The following is a 16461-nucleotide window of genomic DNA, read 5'->3' on the forward strand; positions in this document are numbered from 1 at the left end:
CTATTTTTCTTGAACTCTCCAAGGCATTTGATATGGTTAACCACTACAAACTCATTGAATCCCTCTCTGAACTGACTCTTAGCAAATCCACCATCTCCTGGTTTCAGATTTAACAAGTAGACAGCAAGCAGTACAGTGGAGGCAAGAACTCTCCTTTATTACTAGTCACACTGCGGTATTTCCCAAGGCTCCATCCTTGGTCCTTTAGTTTTCTCTATCTTCACTAACAACCTCAATACCTCTTCCTTATATGCCTCAGTCATCCAATATGCTGATGACTTAATGCTAATCTGTTCCTCTCCTTCTCTCCAAGAACTTCAATTACAAACACAGACCTTTTTCCTTTCTGTAGAAGAATGGCTTACCAACTCTCAACTAATCCTAAACCCCAATAAAACCAAACTTCTCATATTCCAACCTACTAATTATTCCACTCCCACACCCACCATTACTATAATTTATAACAATAAAATTGCTCTCTCTCCTGACACTCACACCAAATTTTTAGTTGAGATAGAATGAAAAATGAAAATTGACACTCATGTTTTACTCACCATAAAGTAAGTACATAACAAACTGGGGGGATGGTATACAGAAATAAACAATTCCTCACAAACAGCACTGAGGCTAAAGTTACACAAACACATCTCATCTCCACACTTCAATATGCCTCCCCTAGCTTCACCAATCTTAGAAAATTAGATATAACTAAACATGATTCCTGCTACAACAAAATTGCAAAGTTCACTAACAACAGCCCACATCAAACACACCACTGCTCAGCCCTTAAACAACTCAAATGGCTTGAACTTCACCACCTTCTCATTTAGAACCAGCTTATACTAACCCATAAGATTCTTTACTACCCTGAGAAAACTCCTGCATTACAAAACCTAATACATTCTTACTCCAATACTAGGGTTCTATGCTCTAACAATAAACCTCTCCTTCAAGTCATTAAAGCCAACATCTCCACAGGTGCCTCCCTCTATTCTAATTTCATAGCTACAAAACAGAACTCTTTGCCAACTAATATATCAGCCACAACATCCTTAGTTTAGTTTAAGAAATCTTTAAAAACACACCTACAAGCCAATTGAATTTGTAATTGTGAATCCCAGGCTAGTCTAACTCCGCCTCCTTCTTGCTCTTCTAGAGTTAACACTCTTCCCTTATTTTCAGGCAGTTGACCTCTCTGTATTTTGCAAGTCTCATTCCTTATACTTCTTAGTTCCTCTCAACAGCTACTCCTTCTTCTAAGTATACACAGCTGGTGTTTACTTTATATTATTATAATACTACTTCATACTAAAAGTTATTTTGATTGTACAGCTTATGATGTTTCATTTTTGTACCTGTTTAATGTACCATTTTCCATCCTACTTTTAGTCTATGTACAGTTTAAAGTATTTTATCCTATGTTTTATTTGATGTTAAATGCATAGTCATGTGTTTCTGTACCTGTGAAATTGTACTTTATTAATCTGTGTTATATGTGGAGCTTTTGTCCCCTGGTCTCTGCTGATAAAGGATTGTGTTCAGTTGGACTTTCCTGGTAACCAAAGGTAAAATGAGGTTTGGAACAGACCATTTTGTCCTGTGACATTTTCAAGTGGGGGCTAGGCACATAGATTAGCAGGAATTAAGATATTAAGGGGAGGATTGGGTTAAATGGGATGAAGGGATGTTTAGGAGGAAATAAAGTAAGGGTAGGGAGGGGCTTAGTGGGTTTTGTCAAGTGTAATTGAGGTAGAAGTCACATTTTTGGCATGAACTTGCTATATTGCAGGTTCATGTCCTGACGACCAGTGTGTTCTTTGTTCAGGTAGGCCTTGGTTTTGTGGTGGGTATGAGGAGGTGAGTTCCTAGGGTATACGGTATGGCTATATGTGTACTGGTTAAAGTTGATGTCTTTTAAGTACAGAGACTAGTTTTTTTTTTTGTATTGTATACTGTTCAATTTGTTGTGGGCTCTGTTGTCTCGTTAGGCAATTAAAATTCTGATGCTGCTGCTCTGGATTAGGCTGCTGAATATCTACCAGAAAGGTGAAGAAGGTGGTGCCGGTGAAGCTCAGGAACTTATACATTAGTCAAGTGAGCTCTCATTGCTCTGATTTTAGAGCCCTCAGAACTAATTGTGGATGAACATATTTTAAATTGTTATTGCTGACTTGGGGTCGGGTCACGGTTGAGTAGTGTGGTGAGAGATCTTGGGAGGTATTGTTTGGGAGGATCCTTGAGAGATCGCAGCCTTCCTGGGGTCTTTCTAGTTATCATGTTTTGTGGGCTTTGGGCTGCGAGTTGTTAGGCAACATAGTGGTTGGCCGCTGTCATGTAAGTAGCGAGGTATGCAGGTCCATGTGGAGTTGGTGTGTAAAGGTAGATTGGCTTTCTCTCCTGCTCTCATCAAGTGGATAAAACTTAACAGGATGAGAAAAAGAGAGGGTTTCCATGGGCTGCGAGTTCCGTGTGTGTGTCTGGGGGGGTTGTTATCGCACATGCTCGTTGTAATATTTTGGTATATATTACAAAAAAAAAAAAAAAGGCGATTGCATATATGATGCTTAATCTTAACTAATATAATGGTTTGTGTACGCTTAACTAATATATTGGCTTGTCTGCTCTAATTCTCTTTGGGCTTTCAATAAGAGGGTGGGAACCACAGATAATATAGGAATGTGGAAAGGTCACTTGAATTTGGTGAAATGCCTTTTCTGCATCTGGGGTTGTAAAGAATTCGGACAGAGAGGTTGTTTTGTTTTTTTTGGGGCGGGGATAATGTATGTTCTGTGCTTTGATGGTAATGTTCTTTTTACTGTTGGCTCTTTTGTGTGACGTCAAGTGATCCTTCTGGGGGTTTTGCCGGGGGGATCTGGATTTTGCACTGCAGCTTTTTGATCATTGAGGTCGTTTGGCCATCAGTGTATCCATCCTTAATATTTTTGTTGTTGTTGTTGAATGTCAAGGGCAAATAGGGGGGTTTGTGATGCGGTGGAGATGTGCATCGGCCTGGGTGAGCAAGGTGGGACTGTTGGCTAGAGGAGAATGGAGAGTAGTCATCTTGTGGTGGCCAGAGCAGGCATGTGGGGTGCTAGTGGTGCTGTTTATAGGGTTTGGTTGATGTATGACTGTTGGCATGCAGAGATGCCAGGTTTGTGCCATGTATTGTGGGCTGTTCTTGTTGAAGCTGTGGTTCTCTAGTGAATGGAGATTGTTGGGGGCTGGGGCTGGGAATGATGGGTGATGTAGAGTTTCAGAATTATGCCTTCAGAATACGCGGGTTAATACAGTACCTAAATTGAAATGTATTTATCCAGTTTGTAGCACAAATTTTCTGATTCCATGGTCCTGGTGAATGATATGCATGCTGTGGCTGTGCATGGAAGGGGAGTAGTAATCGATTAATTACTAATAGCCATATTTACCTATGGATGATGGTCACCAGGGTTAATATTAATGTAATAACCTGGATACTGCTCCACATATTGGTTTAAGTGTAAATGCATAAATGTGTTTTAATTTTGAATTCAAAATTACTACCAAAAAAAAAAAAAAACTTTAAGGCACACAGGATCTTAGTTAACCTACCGGTTCTCAAAAAAAAATATCACAAGCATTGAGTTACTGTGGTGAGCATGAGATAAAATGTGGCATACTGGTTTAGGAGCGAGAGCCTTGGCTTCAAAATTCCCATGGAAGGTTATCTGACACAAGCTATTGCTAAGCTGAATTGAGAATGCAGGTGAACTGTTGATGGTAAGGAGTAAGTTATGTTGCAAATAAATAACAGAGTCTGTCCCTCATTAACTCACAAAAAAAAAAAAAAAAAAAGAAACGTTATTTCAGTCAGTCTTTACTGTATTCAGTTCAGATGGCGAAATTGACATCTATGAATGTTGTATGTTTACTTTGCCCGATTCTGGGTGTATGTACATTAATGTGTGCCTTGGTGGCAGTTTTGGCAACTGCTTATTACATCAACCATTATTTGGTCAGCTCACACTATTGACTGCATGCTTTCTAAGTTTATCATCCCTTGCCACTATGAGGCAGAATCAAGAACACCATATTTTTGTAACTGTTAAGGGATGTTTAATGAAGGTGGATGAATACACATGGTCCCCTTAAGCAGCGAAGTTGCTAACTTCATTCTTTTATTACTAAGCTTGTTCTGAGCTATATCCTTGAGATCCAATAGGTAGTGCTGTCCCTTGGCGACAGCTGTTTGAATGCTGTTGCACTCTCAGATTAGCTGCATATTTTGGGCTATGATAGTTTCATACAACAGGGATACAGTTTGATTGTTATCCTGACGGGTGTTCCTAATGGTTTTAATGACCTTGGTTTTGTGCCAGTTTTTGTTGTGATTGGTTCCTGTTGGTGGAGAGCTGGACAGTCGGGTCACTGGTTGAGTACTAATTAGAAGTTAAAGTGTTCATGTAGATCATCTGGTGGTTTACAGGGGGTTGCTCTCTGAGCAGACTTTTACCCTGGACTCTTAAAGGAGTTTGCAGACTGGTATTTTTTTTTTTTTTTTCATGGCACAGGATTCGCAGTATGCTAATCTTCAAGTCTACAGTTTCACAGAATGTCTGATTTTTGCTTCACTTGTTGGGCTGTTTCTCATAGACTTCACAGTACGCTAATCTTTCAGGTCTACAGAGTTTCACAAACTGTCCAGATTTTGCTTCAGTTGTTGGTCTGTTTCTCATGGAATTGTGGTTTTCTGGCAAATCACTAGCAGATTATTCAGAGTTGAAGTCACGAAGGAATGACATACATTTGAGTTTCAGACTCTGTACCCTTTGGAAGGTCTGTGCTAATGCAAAACCTATTATTCTATCAGCTTGTTCAATTGGTAAGAATGACGTTTGAAATTGTGTTTATTTTGGGATCCTTTTCTCTCTGTTACTTATGGCTTTGTCTGGATTTCTTGCTATAAGAGGTGGCTGTACTCTCTTAAATCTGTAACCCCATTATTGTATTGTCCAGATTTTGCCATATAATTTGGTTTGTTTCTCGGAAAATTGTGGTTTCTGGCTTATCGTTGTTAAATCATGGAGGTTTTTTTTTTTTTTTTTTAAAATAATGACAGACGTAAATTTATGCCTCTTAATGCACTACATTGAATGAAGCCAGATATACTGGCGGGGTGGTCAAAGACCTGAAATGTAATCATAATATTACTATGTTTTCCTAGCTAGTGTAGTCCAAATCCCAGGCTTTGCTGGTTTTAGGACTTTATTTTTTGTGTTCAGAGCTATCCAGACCTTGATGTGGTATAGGGAAGTCCTACTGCTTACCAGTGGGAGTGGTGAGCATTGTACTGCCTGTCTTGACACTAGAGGAGTTGTTTCTAGCTCTGAAACTTTAATTTTAGCCATTTTGGGCTGATTTCTATCCCTTTCAATTTTCTGTCTTACAAACGCGTGTGTTTGCGCATTTTTCGCATCGTGCAGCACTGCCAGGCTATGGTTAAACTATTCCAGGTACTAGAAAGTCTGTTCTTCAAATTCTCCCTTAGAACTAGCTGGTTTCTCAGTAGTAGCACTAAAATCTGAACCCCTGTGACTAGCACTTGCTCTAAAACCTGCTGGAAAGCACTAGGAAGCCTTAAACTAGTTCAAACACTCAACTCTCCTTGTTAATAAGGAGAAATTAATCGTAGGCAGTAAAAAGCCTATAACTGCAAAGTACCTTGCAAAGGTAAAGGAAAACAGCTTTTGAACTTTACAAAAAAGCACCTAAACAGGCATGTCAAAGGGTCAGCTTACTGTGATTTCTCCTATCCACCTGGTGAATCTGGGCATACTGGGGAAATGCAGCAACTGCCTCATGTACACAGAAAATCCTCTTCTCCTACCACCCAACACTACAACCTGCAAGAGATGCACTTAAATAGCCATACTGGAAGCAAAGCTCTCTCCAGCCAAGATTGAGCTGGACAGTCAAGAGGAGAAGGTTAACATCTGCACTACACCTCAAGCAACACATAGCCCTTCAAAACCCACACCATCATCACCCACACATAACAACACTAAACCCACATACGCGGAGGCCCTTAACATTAACCTTCCCAAGCAACAAGGACCTCTGAAGCTGAAACACAAATAAACACCAATCACAACCAAAGTGACACATAGCTCACAACACCAGTGTGCCACCCAACAACAGCCGCTAAGGCAAGACAATGTACCCAACACTTTAGTCATAGGTGGCTCTATAGTAAGGCACACTGATGTTCCACTCACCAGGCTGAACAAGGAGAAAATGACAGTCAGCTGCCTGTTGGGTGCCAGGGTCCACCACATAACACATGCACTCAAGTCACTCCACAACAAGTACAAATACGACTCTGTCATTATCCATGTTGGAGTGAATGACTTGAGACGTACCTCCCTGGGCTACATGAAAAGAGACATAGAAGAGCTCTCGGATCATGTGGCCCAGGCAAGTATTACCCTAGCCCTGAGTAGCATCCTGCCTTCAGCCAGAATGATACCACAGTATAAGGACAAAATGATTGACTTCAACAATTGGCTAAGCTTCTGGTGTCATTCAAAGGGGATCCAGTATCTGTCTGCCTGGGACAACATGCTCAACAAACCACGATGCTTTGCCAGAGATGGTCTACACCTGTCATCCCTGGGATTCAGGTTACTGGCTAAAGCTCTCACCACCCCTATAGTACCTTTTTTAGACAAGGTTCAAAGACAAAACCACCACTGTAACAGATACAAGCATGCAAAATCTGAAGGTAATGCTAGTCAATGCTAGAAGTCTAAACCTCAAAATGCATTCCTAAAAATGGAGAACATCGATGTCTGTGCAGTAAATGAGACCTGGTTCAAGGCTCCAGAGAGCACCCCTGCAATACCAGGCTACAACTCTTACCACACTTTTCGGCTACCAAACCAAGACTGAAACACTAAAGGTGGAGGAGTGTCCATATTCACCAAGGATATTCACACCTCCAGGCTAGTTGCTCAACACAATACATCTAAAATTATCCAGGTGCAAACAACACTACTTAAGACTGCAATCCAAATTGTAGCTTGCTACAGATCCCCCACCATGCTCCAAGATTCTCACTACACCTTTCTAAACATACTGGACAATATTAAGATACAACCTAATACTGGGTGGTTTCAACTACCCTGCCATTAACTGGGAAAACTACTCGGGTACCAACACCTTTTCCCAACGGTTCTTGGAATTCATAAATTCCAATGCCCTGGATCAACTAATCTATTGTCCCACCAGGGGCTCCAATACCCTAGACCTGGTCATTACCAACATGGGAGATAGATGCTCCACACCAGTGGTCACCCCCTCATTGGTCAGGTCTAACCATAAGCAAATCACCCTTGACATCCACATCCCAGCCCCACCCCCCAGTAAGGAAACCTCCATAAATAACTTCTCCAAAACGAAGTTCATGCTACTCAAGTTAGAAGTGACAAACTTCATGACACCCATGCAGATGGGAGCTGAAAGTTCGACTGCTGAATCTTATACTAAGGCACTGTACGAACACATCCACTTGTGCATGAATCGGGCCATCCCAAATAGAACCAAGAAACACTCCTCCAAAAAAAGGAAGCCAATCTGGTGGTCCACTGCCATAAACAAACTATACAACAGAAGAAATGAATTGTTGCTGAAAAGAGGAAAATTCCAGGATACAAAAAACTCCCTTACCAGCCTCAGTAAGAAGCTGAGATATGGCATAAAATCCTCCAAAGCTAGTTACAAAAATAAAATTGCCAGAAATTCCAAAGACAACCACAAGGCATTCTATAGTTATGTCAAGAATCTAAATGGCAATGCTCAGATATGCTCTGAGTTACAACAGAATGGCATTAAATATACTGATTCCAAGGATATTGCCAATATCCTGGCAGATCGATTTAGAGCAAACTTCACCCCCTCTCATACCCATCTCATTACCAATAGATTGCCAAATTCTAGTAATCATGGCCACACTGGTAGAAAATGCACTCTCCAAAGCTAAGAATACAGCATCCACGTGACCAGATGATATCCCGGGCTGTGTACTACATGAACTACATAATGAACTGGCACCTCACCTAAGTGTCATGTTTAATCATAGCTTCACCTCAGGCTTCGTGCCCACTGAGTGGCACACAGCTACAGTGATCCCACTCCACAAGGGGGGATCCAACTTGGATCCCGGGAACTACCGTCCCATCAGTCTGATGAGCCTGATCTGCAAGGGCATGGAATGCATTATCATGGAGCTTATAAACAAGGACACTGGCAACCTTCAAACACTGGACCCCACCCAGTTTGGGTTTGTGAAGGGCCGATCTTGTCTCCTGAACCTGACTGACTTCTTCAAATCAGTCTCCAGAGCTGTGGATGAGGGTAAGGCCTATCTGGACCTCACCAAGGCCTTGACACCATCCCCCACTCTGGAATCATAGATAAACTTACTAAGCTGGGCATAAATCCCTATGTCACTCGATGGGTTGCCAACTGGCTTACTGACAGAACCCAGACTGTAAAAGTAGCTGACTCCAAATCCAGCTCCAGACAAGTGACAAGTGGAGTACCTCAGGGTTCAGTCCTGGGACCCCTCTTGTTTGGCATCTACTTCTTGGAAGTACAGGCCGACACTAAGGGACTCTGACTAACAAGGTTTGCAGATAAGCCATTATTGAATCCCCAAATGATGTGGATATTCTACAAAAGAGCCTTACAGAAACAGATGCTTGGTGCCAGAGCCATGGGCTCAAGCTTAATGCCAAGAAATGTATAGTTATCCCCTTTGGGAAAAATCATGTGCCCATGAATTACCACATAGGTGGCAGTACACTAAACACCGAAAGTGTGATTAGAGACTTAGGGGCACAGGTGGACAGTGGTCTCACCTTCGATAACCACATCACCACAACAGTCAGGAAATCCTTCTATGTGGCACACCTCATCACTAAGGGCTTTTCATCAAGAAAAAAGGAGGTCATTGTCCCACTGTACTCATCCCTCATTAGACCCATTATAGAGTACAACTCCTCATTTGGTATGTACCTCACTAGACATCTGCAACAGCTGGAAAGGCCACAGAAATACCTCACTAAAGGAATCACAGGCCTAAAGCAGATGCCCTATACTGACCGTCTAAAAAAACTCCAGCTATATTCTGTGGCACATCGTCTACTCAGAGGCGATCTCTGCTTAACATACAAGGCCATTTCAAACCCTGAGCTGTTGGACATGCTCCACTTAAAGAAATCCCAATCCCTCAGAGCCGGAGGGCTAGGTTCCTGACCCAGAGACTCCCCATACTCTGGAATAGACTGCCCATACATGTCAAGCAGAGCTCCTCCTTGGTGCTCTTCCAAAGGAACCTTTACGATTGGATGGGAGATATGAAATTCACCCCGGGATGATGTCAGTAGCCCTGCTAGACAGAGGTCTAGGGAAGTAAATATTGTGGGAAAAAATATCCAGGGAATTTTTATGGCTAGGCTTGTATAGGCTCTAGGGCCAATAGCCTAGTACCATCCTATGAACCTATGAACCTCTGCACATCTGACGGGGTCAAACACTTGAGAATTGTGACATATTTTAAAAATTGCTCTTATACAGTTGAAAAGGTGTTACATTTTGGGTTGAGATGCAATTTCTTTCAAGGAAATGAAGTCTGAAACTCAATGAGGGGGTGGGTGAAGCCATGTGGTGGTTGCAGAAGATGGACGCTTGCCATGTGTCCATGGCATGATGGACCTTGGCCATGGAAGCAGGTGGTCATCATGTTGGTGGTTGAGTTGGGTTTGTGCTCCATCCTGAGCATGGATTTCAATTTTCCAGATTTCTGCAGAAGGTTCAGATTGTGAATCCTGGCAAAAATTAAGGTAGACACCTGATTGGTAGACTTACTCTTCCCAGAACATTCATCTTTTTCCTGCAGATTGGTTTTGGTCTGGGCATGCCTTTTCTGGAGCAGGCGGACAGGGGACGAGTGGGGCCAGCTTATCCTTTTGAATGTCTTCTCCCCCATGTTTTCTACCCATTTCTCTTAATATTTTTGGTTTCAGGTGATTCATTAGAAAATTATGAGGGTTAATTTCTGAAAGTAACTGACAGGCAGCAGAGTGTGGACATAGTTTTCAACCGTTTGAATCTCTGAAAGGGAAGCACTATCCCTCGCAATGTGGAGCGAATGGGCAAAAGGTGAAATACTTAATGTTGTTGTTGTTTGTCTTTCGGCTTTTCCCAGCTAGGGGTCACCACAGCGGAACTCCAGTCCGCTAATGATTGGCAGGAAATTTTCACGAACACCGAGGTGCCAGCTCGACGTCCAACCTTCAACGAAAGCACGCCCATTTACACATGTCTTTCGAATGCCCATCCAACCGCAGGGAGGACATGCAGACTCCACACAGAAGGCACTCTCCGCACTTCAGCTGAGAATTGAATGGGAGAACCTCTTGCTGTGAGGCAACAATGCTGCTGCTGTACCACCGCGGATTTAATAACTACAAATTGTAAGGTCATAGAGCAGTACAATAAGCTCTACTTTCAGTAGGAGAGGTACATTAGTGAAGTGATTTTTCCAGGACTTTGTTGCTGTTGAAGGAAAGACTTACAGTTGTCTTTATTTTATAGATGGAAACGGTGCAGAGTTGCAGCACCTGGCTACAAGAGGGATGTTAACTTGATAGGTGAGAGAGGAGGTTGCAGCGAATGTCGGCTGCTGGAGCAGTATGCAATGAGGTCACACTTTTCCAACATGCAGCTGAATTTGGAGTTGTTATTGTGTGTGTGTGTTTTTTTTTCTGCAACTACAAGGTAATGTCTTTGATTTTGTTTGATTTTTTGCTTTGAATAGGAGGGTAATCATCAGGATTGAAGCGCTTGCTGCATTATTGGTACATGGGGTCTTCACTGAAATGAGTCAGGTTGTAGGAGTATTACCATTGGACCATACCAATCATTGCAAGGGATGGGTATAATTATATTTACAGCTGAAGGAGGTATTAGGAGGGTAATTTGGCTAGGTAGTTCTGATCATGCAGAGGGTAGAGAGGGCGTGTCAAGTGCTCCTGCGAGGAAGGATTTCCAGTTAGGTTTAAGGGTATAGCTATGGTTATCTATATAGATTGGAGTGAGGTTTAAGTAAAGATGATATTAAGTTTTCCATCTTTGGTAGCATCTCTTGATTAATGGCGAGTCTCAGTTATCAGAGGGTAGGGACGACAATGTCAGGTTGCGGTCAATGAACTGAAGGGCAAGTTACGTTTGTGAGGGTTAAACTTTTCGGTAGGAGAGGCGGTCAGACTTCTTTAGTGCTGGGCATTATAGGTTGGTTTTCATGTACTAGGTTATTGAAGAATCAAGTAACACAGTTTATAGATTTCTCCAGACCATTCAAATTTGGCCTAATATGTATGGCCTGTTTTACCTTTTGGGGGTATTTCATTTAGGGATGTTTTTATATCTTTTGTAAGAGTGGGTGTGGGTCAGCAAATGTTATTTTGGTTATCAGATGTTTTGCTTTGTAATGCTGGGTTTTCATTTGTTGGATGGCTTTGTGCTTTACAGTGCTGGAGGTGCAATTGTCGGTTAATAACCAGGGTATGAGTACAAATGTTTTACAAGGGGATTGCTATCCGGTGTTAATGTGGGAATATTGGTTGTAATGTATGTTGCCTATGCAATTGTTTGCTTGTCCAGTTGGATGCTAATTAACAAAGAATTGTTACGATTGTTATTGCACTGACTGTAAAGAGATCTTTTTGGTTCTTACATTAACTGCATGGTAAAATGGGATCGCAAGGTGGCATGATGGTATGCAATTACCTCCGCATGGTTAAAGTGGCAGTGGGCTTACTGTTTAGTGGTCCAGTTGGCTGGTAATGCCCTTGGAGTCATGGGGGGGCTTCCACTGGTCATGGGGTAAGGATTTTTTATTTCATGATCAGTGGTTATAAGGTTAGGTTTGCGGCTATATTAGGTTATGAGGTTAGGGTTGCTATCTTAGCATAGGAGAGGGATCAGCGGTTTATTTTCAGCTGATTAGGTAACTGGCTATTCTCGTTAGTTATGTGAAAAGGTTTTAGGAGGTGATGACTTTGTTATAGCTTGGTTAGAGAGGATGGTGTACACCAAATGATGTTTGGCTGGATGCCTTAATGGTGGTTAGGTTACTGGAAGCTTATTGAAGAGAGGGGGAACAGCCTGGTCAGGCTGGTGGGTGGAGAAGAGGGGCAGGCTTGGCCTCTTCTGTTCCTCCTCTGGTGTTGGATGTACAATTCAATACGTTGGGAAGGAAAGTGAGCGGCTGCTCTGCTGGATAAGTTAATAAGCAAGCAGAGCTGCTTATTTGGATGGTGGTGTAAGTCAATAAATTGAAGGTGAGTGGGTAACACTGCCTTATTAGGGCAAAGATAAGTGAGCAAGTGGGGGACGCTGCTGATAAGGGGTGAGTGGTTATGCTGCCCTTATGGTTATTTTATGTTTTCTTTCATGGAGGTTATTATCACCTGTGTCATATTTTTGGTTAAAGTCATATTTATGGAAGTTTAATATAGGTAGTCAAATGTCATATGTCATTCAGTGTTGTGTTTTTATTGAGTGGACCAGGAGAAATTAAAAAAAAAAAAAACATATATATATATATATATATATATATATATATATATATATATATATATATATATATACACATATATATGTGTGTGTGTGTGTGTGTGTGCGTGTGCGCATGAATATGTGCATATATGTTTGTGTGTGGATGTATATATCTAGAAAGAGAGAAAGAGACATGGAGAGATGCATATAGATATGATTTATGAACATGTTTGTATTAGATGTATGAGGGTTGCCATTTAGGAAGTGACACTGTAATTTTTATTTTGTAAATTAGAAAATGAAGACTTGCAGTACTCACTGGTGATGTGATAGCTCTATAAAAGTAAACCATATTTTAAAAGGCATAAATATAATTTTTAGCTTATTGTGCATATGAAAATGAACAATTGTTTTTGCCCAGTGTTTCTTCACTATAGGTAAAGAAAAAAATATATACACATATAATAAAGTGCACTTGTTTCTTATATACATAATGAAATTCACTGACTTGTTTCTTAATCTACATAATTTTAACATATTGTGCAAAACACCTGCATACATCTGTTTTAATTTTTTTTTAATCTATTTCTTTGTAGAAATCCTTATACTCACATATAAATAAGTATTAGGTTAGTTGCTGTTGCAGGTTATTTAACCTCAGCAAATTTTTCTTCCAAGGTGCAAATCAGTCTCCGTATTTTATGTCTATGAGGTAAACACCTTGACCATTATGGCAACCCCAATGCGATATGTCTATAGGCAAATTGTAGGCTATCATCCTGCTGACTGTTATCAGGCTAGCCAATAAGCAGAGGTCAGAATAAAATCCTGTATCTTAATTAGTTGCAGTAATAATCTCATTAATTATGCCAACTTTTTTTTCCATCCATATATATATTTAACAGACATATTGTTATCATGCTTATCAGAGACTGGTTTTACAGAGCATGTTCTTTCTTGGGATAGCTGAGCATATATCTTTTGAAGCATATGAACATCTGAAATAGAGCAAGTTTCCTTCCATCTGATAAAAGGTACACAGCAGTGAGGTCAGTTCATGCATTACAGATACCCTTTTCACCAGTACTTAATAGTATAACCATTCATATATGTTTGATTCATTATTGCTACTCTGATGAAAAGTTCACTGGAGGGCTAATGATGTCTGAAATCCTTTTTTTTCTTCTTCCCATAAAGATAGCATGGGCTAGTGACAATGATATTATGATACAGTGAGACCGCAATAAACCTGACAAAGATTATAAGCATTTAAATCACAATTTGACACAGATTGCCTGAAAGAGCAAGAGAACTAATTGCAACTATTTTTACTTATTAGAGTTATTTGCAACTGTGTGTGCATGTGTTTGTGGTCAAGTATATGGCATAAACGTGTTCTACTACAGAAGGAAATAAAATGCTTGGGATACTTTTGGCAAAATGCTATCTTAATAAATCGATTTCACACAGGTAATTCAACATTAACACAATACAATTATGAAGTAATCATTCTAGAAAATTATATCAATAAACCAAGATTAGTTTATACATGTATTTACTGAAACATTCATTTACACAGCTTTACAGAACCAGAAATATCTAAAGCTTTCATCAGCTGACTTATGGGTCAGTATCTATCAGCGCATTTCATTACTTTTTGTAGATTGGATTCTGTTCATTTTTACTGTACCATATTTAAAGTTGAGTACGTAGCTGTGACTTCTGATGTGTGGAATTTAACAATACTATATGTCTTACTATGTCCAGTTTTAAAGGTGCTAGCCTCTTTTTTAAAATCCATGAACGGAGCTATGTTAATGCCATAATTCAGACTCTATGATTGCTCTTTCTGCGACTGAGGTAATGACCACAGTAGATTTTTTGAAGTTACAAGAATATTCTGTTTTACTGACATCAGATGCATTTAGAGATATTTGTTATCTTTTGTAAAGTATCCTTCATACAAGAAGGAACTAACTTAATGACAGCAATATTTTGAAGCCATCACACTACTGGAAAATTCATAAAGTAAATGTTCATATTATTAGTGTGATGAAAGAGATTAAATCTGTATGTCAGGAGGCAGAATGTTGTCATGACTTTTGTCAGTACTGAACCTTTTCAACACCATTGTTCCCCACGAGTAGGACATATTTCATGGGTGCTCAACATGTTAGTGTGTGTGTGTGGGGGGGGGGATGAGTGGGGGGATGCCTTCAGTTTGCTCTAATCTGACAGCATGTGAATTAAAAGAGTGTGGGAGGTTCAGGTTATCCTTCCTCCTTCCATGTGCATTTAGACTGATTACTTTTACAAGTGCTGGTAGCAGCAGTACAAGCAATATTCACTTTATTAAAAAAAATTGCAAATAACAACCCTTTAAAGATCACAGTGATATGATTTAAATGTGTATTTCCAGGAAAATGTAGCCATATCTGTATAATTCACACAATGTTCATCATTTTACAGCTATCAAGCATATACCTCTTTGCTTTTTTCTAAAAGCCATATATTGTTTTCCTTCAGATGTAACCCTATGGTTATTGCATCAAAATATCTTTGCTGGACAAAAGCATGCACTTTCCACACCCTAGCAAGCCACTTTTATTACACATATGAAAGAAAGAAAGAAAGAAAGAAAGAAAAATGCAGTACAGGGGTCATGAGAACGGAGATAACAGCATTCAGACTTCAACATTTTTACCCTTCTGTTACTTACAGCAAATGCTGGGGTACACTTTGCTAGCATTATTACGGTGATTGCTATACTGTGGTGGTAGAGGGGAGTGCTAAAACAATATCTACAACCTTAAATATCAATAATAGAAAAACAAGAGGCTGATACGTTATTTAACACCTTCCAGGATTATTACTGTCTGAAGTTGGTCATTAACTGCTTTCAGAAATAATCTTTTTATGTATATGGCAAGAAGAAAATGTCAACGTACAGTCATAGCTATCAAGCTTCCTGAAAGACAGCAGGGCACAAGATTTCTAATTGTCCCTATAACCCTATGTACCTGTTACTAGCAAACTGGAGTGATTCATTTCATATGGCTTACTGGTTCAGTACGGATACGAGCAATGTAATGATAGATGACGTGATGCTACTGGGAAACAGCAGGCTTCTTTTTCATAAATTACATGCTTTTTAGATGCATACTTTTTTTGAAAATGGGACATTCGGATGTGTTTTGCTAACACACACACACACACACACACACACACACACACACACACACACACACACACACACACACACACACACACACACACACTTACATACACACACACCAACCTAGGTTAAATTCTTTTCTCTGTAGTGCTTTGTTATACTACATGGTACCACTAACCAGGTAAACCTTGCTCATTTCATATTGCAAATATGATTATCAGATTAATAACTATGAAATTTGGAATCCTATTCGGGTCGGCTGCAGTTAAAATAAGGTTTTTGCAGAATGAATGAATCATCTGTGTGTGTCTGGCAGGGAGCATAATCACAGTGATAACTGAAGTCATATTCTATAATACTATTATGTATTTGAACTTTAGCTGTAGAAAATTACAGGTACAGTGACTGGATATATATTCTGAAAAAGCAAAAAATAAGGAAGTAGACTGAACTGTAAAATCTGCAGTATAATGAAATGCATCTCAAATATGCAATACTATATTATGGTCCCTCTGATTCTGGCAAACCATGCTGTTCTATGCAAGTGTCCATGTATCAGTTACAAGAATTAACTTCAAAATGGAGAGTCTAGTATGTAGATTTTTTCATCCTTCAGGTTCACCAGACATAATTTCACAGATCTCAATGATAAGAATTTAAAAAGTCACATGACAGGTATTAAAATATAC

The 16461-nt window shown here is 40.0% G+C and overlaps 1 protein-coding gene across 9 annotated transcripts in view; it reads right to left on the reverse strand.

Moving 5' to 3' along the window:
* Positions 1-16461, reverse strand: part of DMD (dystrophin) — a 9298038-nt gene that overhangs the window by 3153892 nt on the left and 6127685 nt on the right. The window lies entirely within an intron of this gene.

This window comes from Protopterus annectens, chromosome 5.part0 (assembly GCF_019279795.1).
Source record: "Protopterus annectens isolate FY-2018-M chromosome 5.part0, PAN1.0, whole genome shotgun sequence".
Classification (NCBI taxonomy): Eukaryota; Metazoa; Chordata; order Ceratodontiformes; family Protopteridae; genus Protopterus; species Protopterus annectens.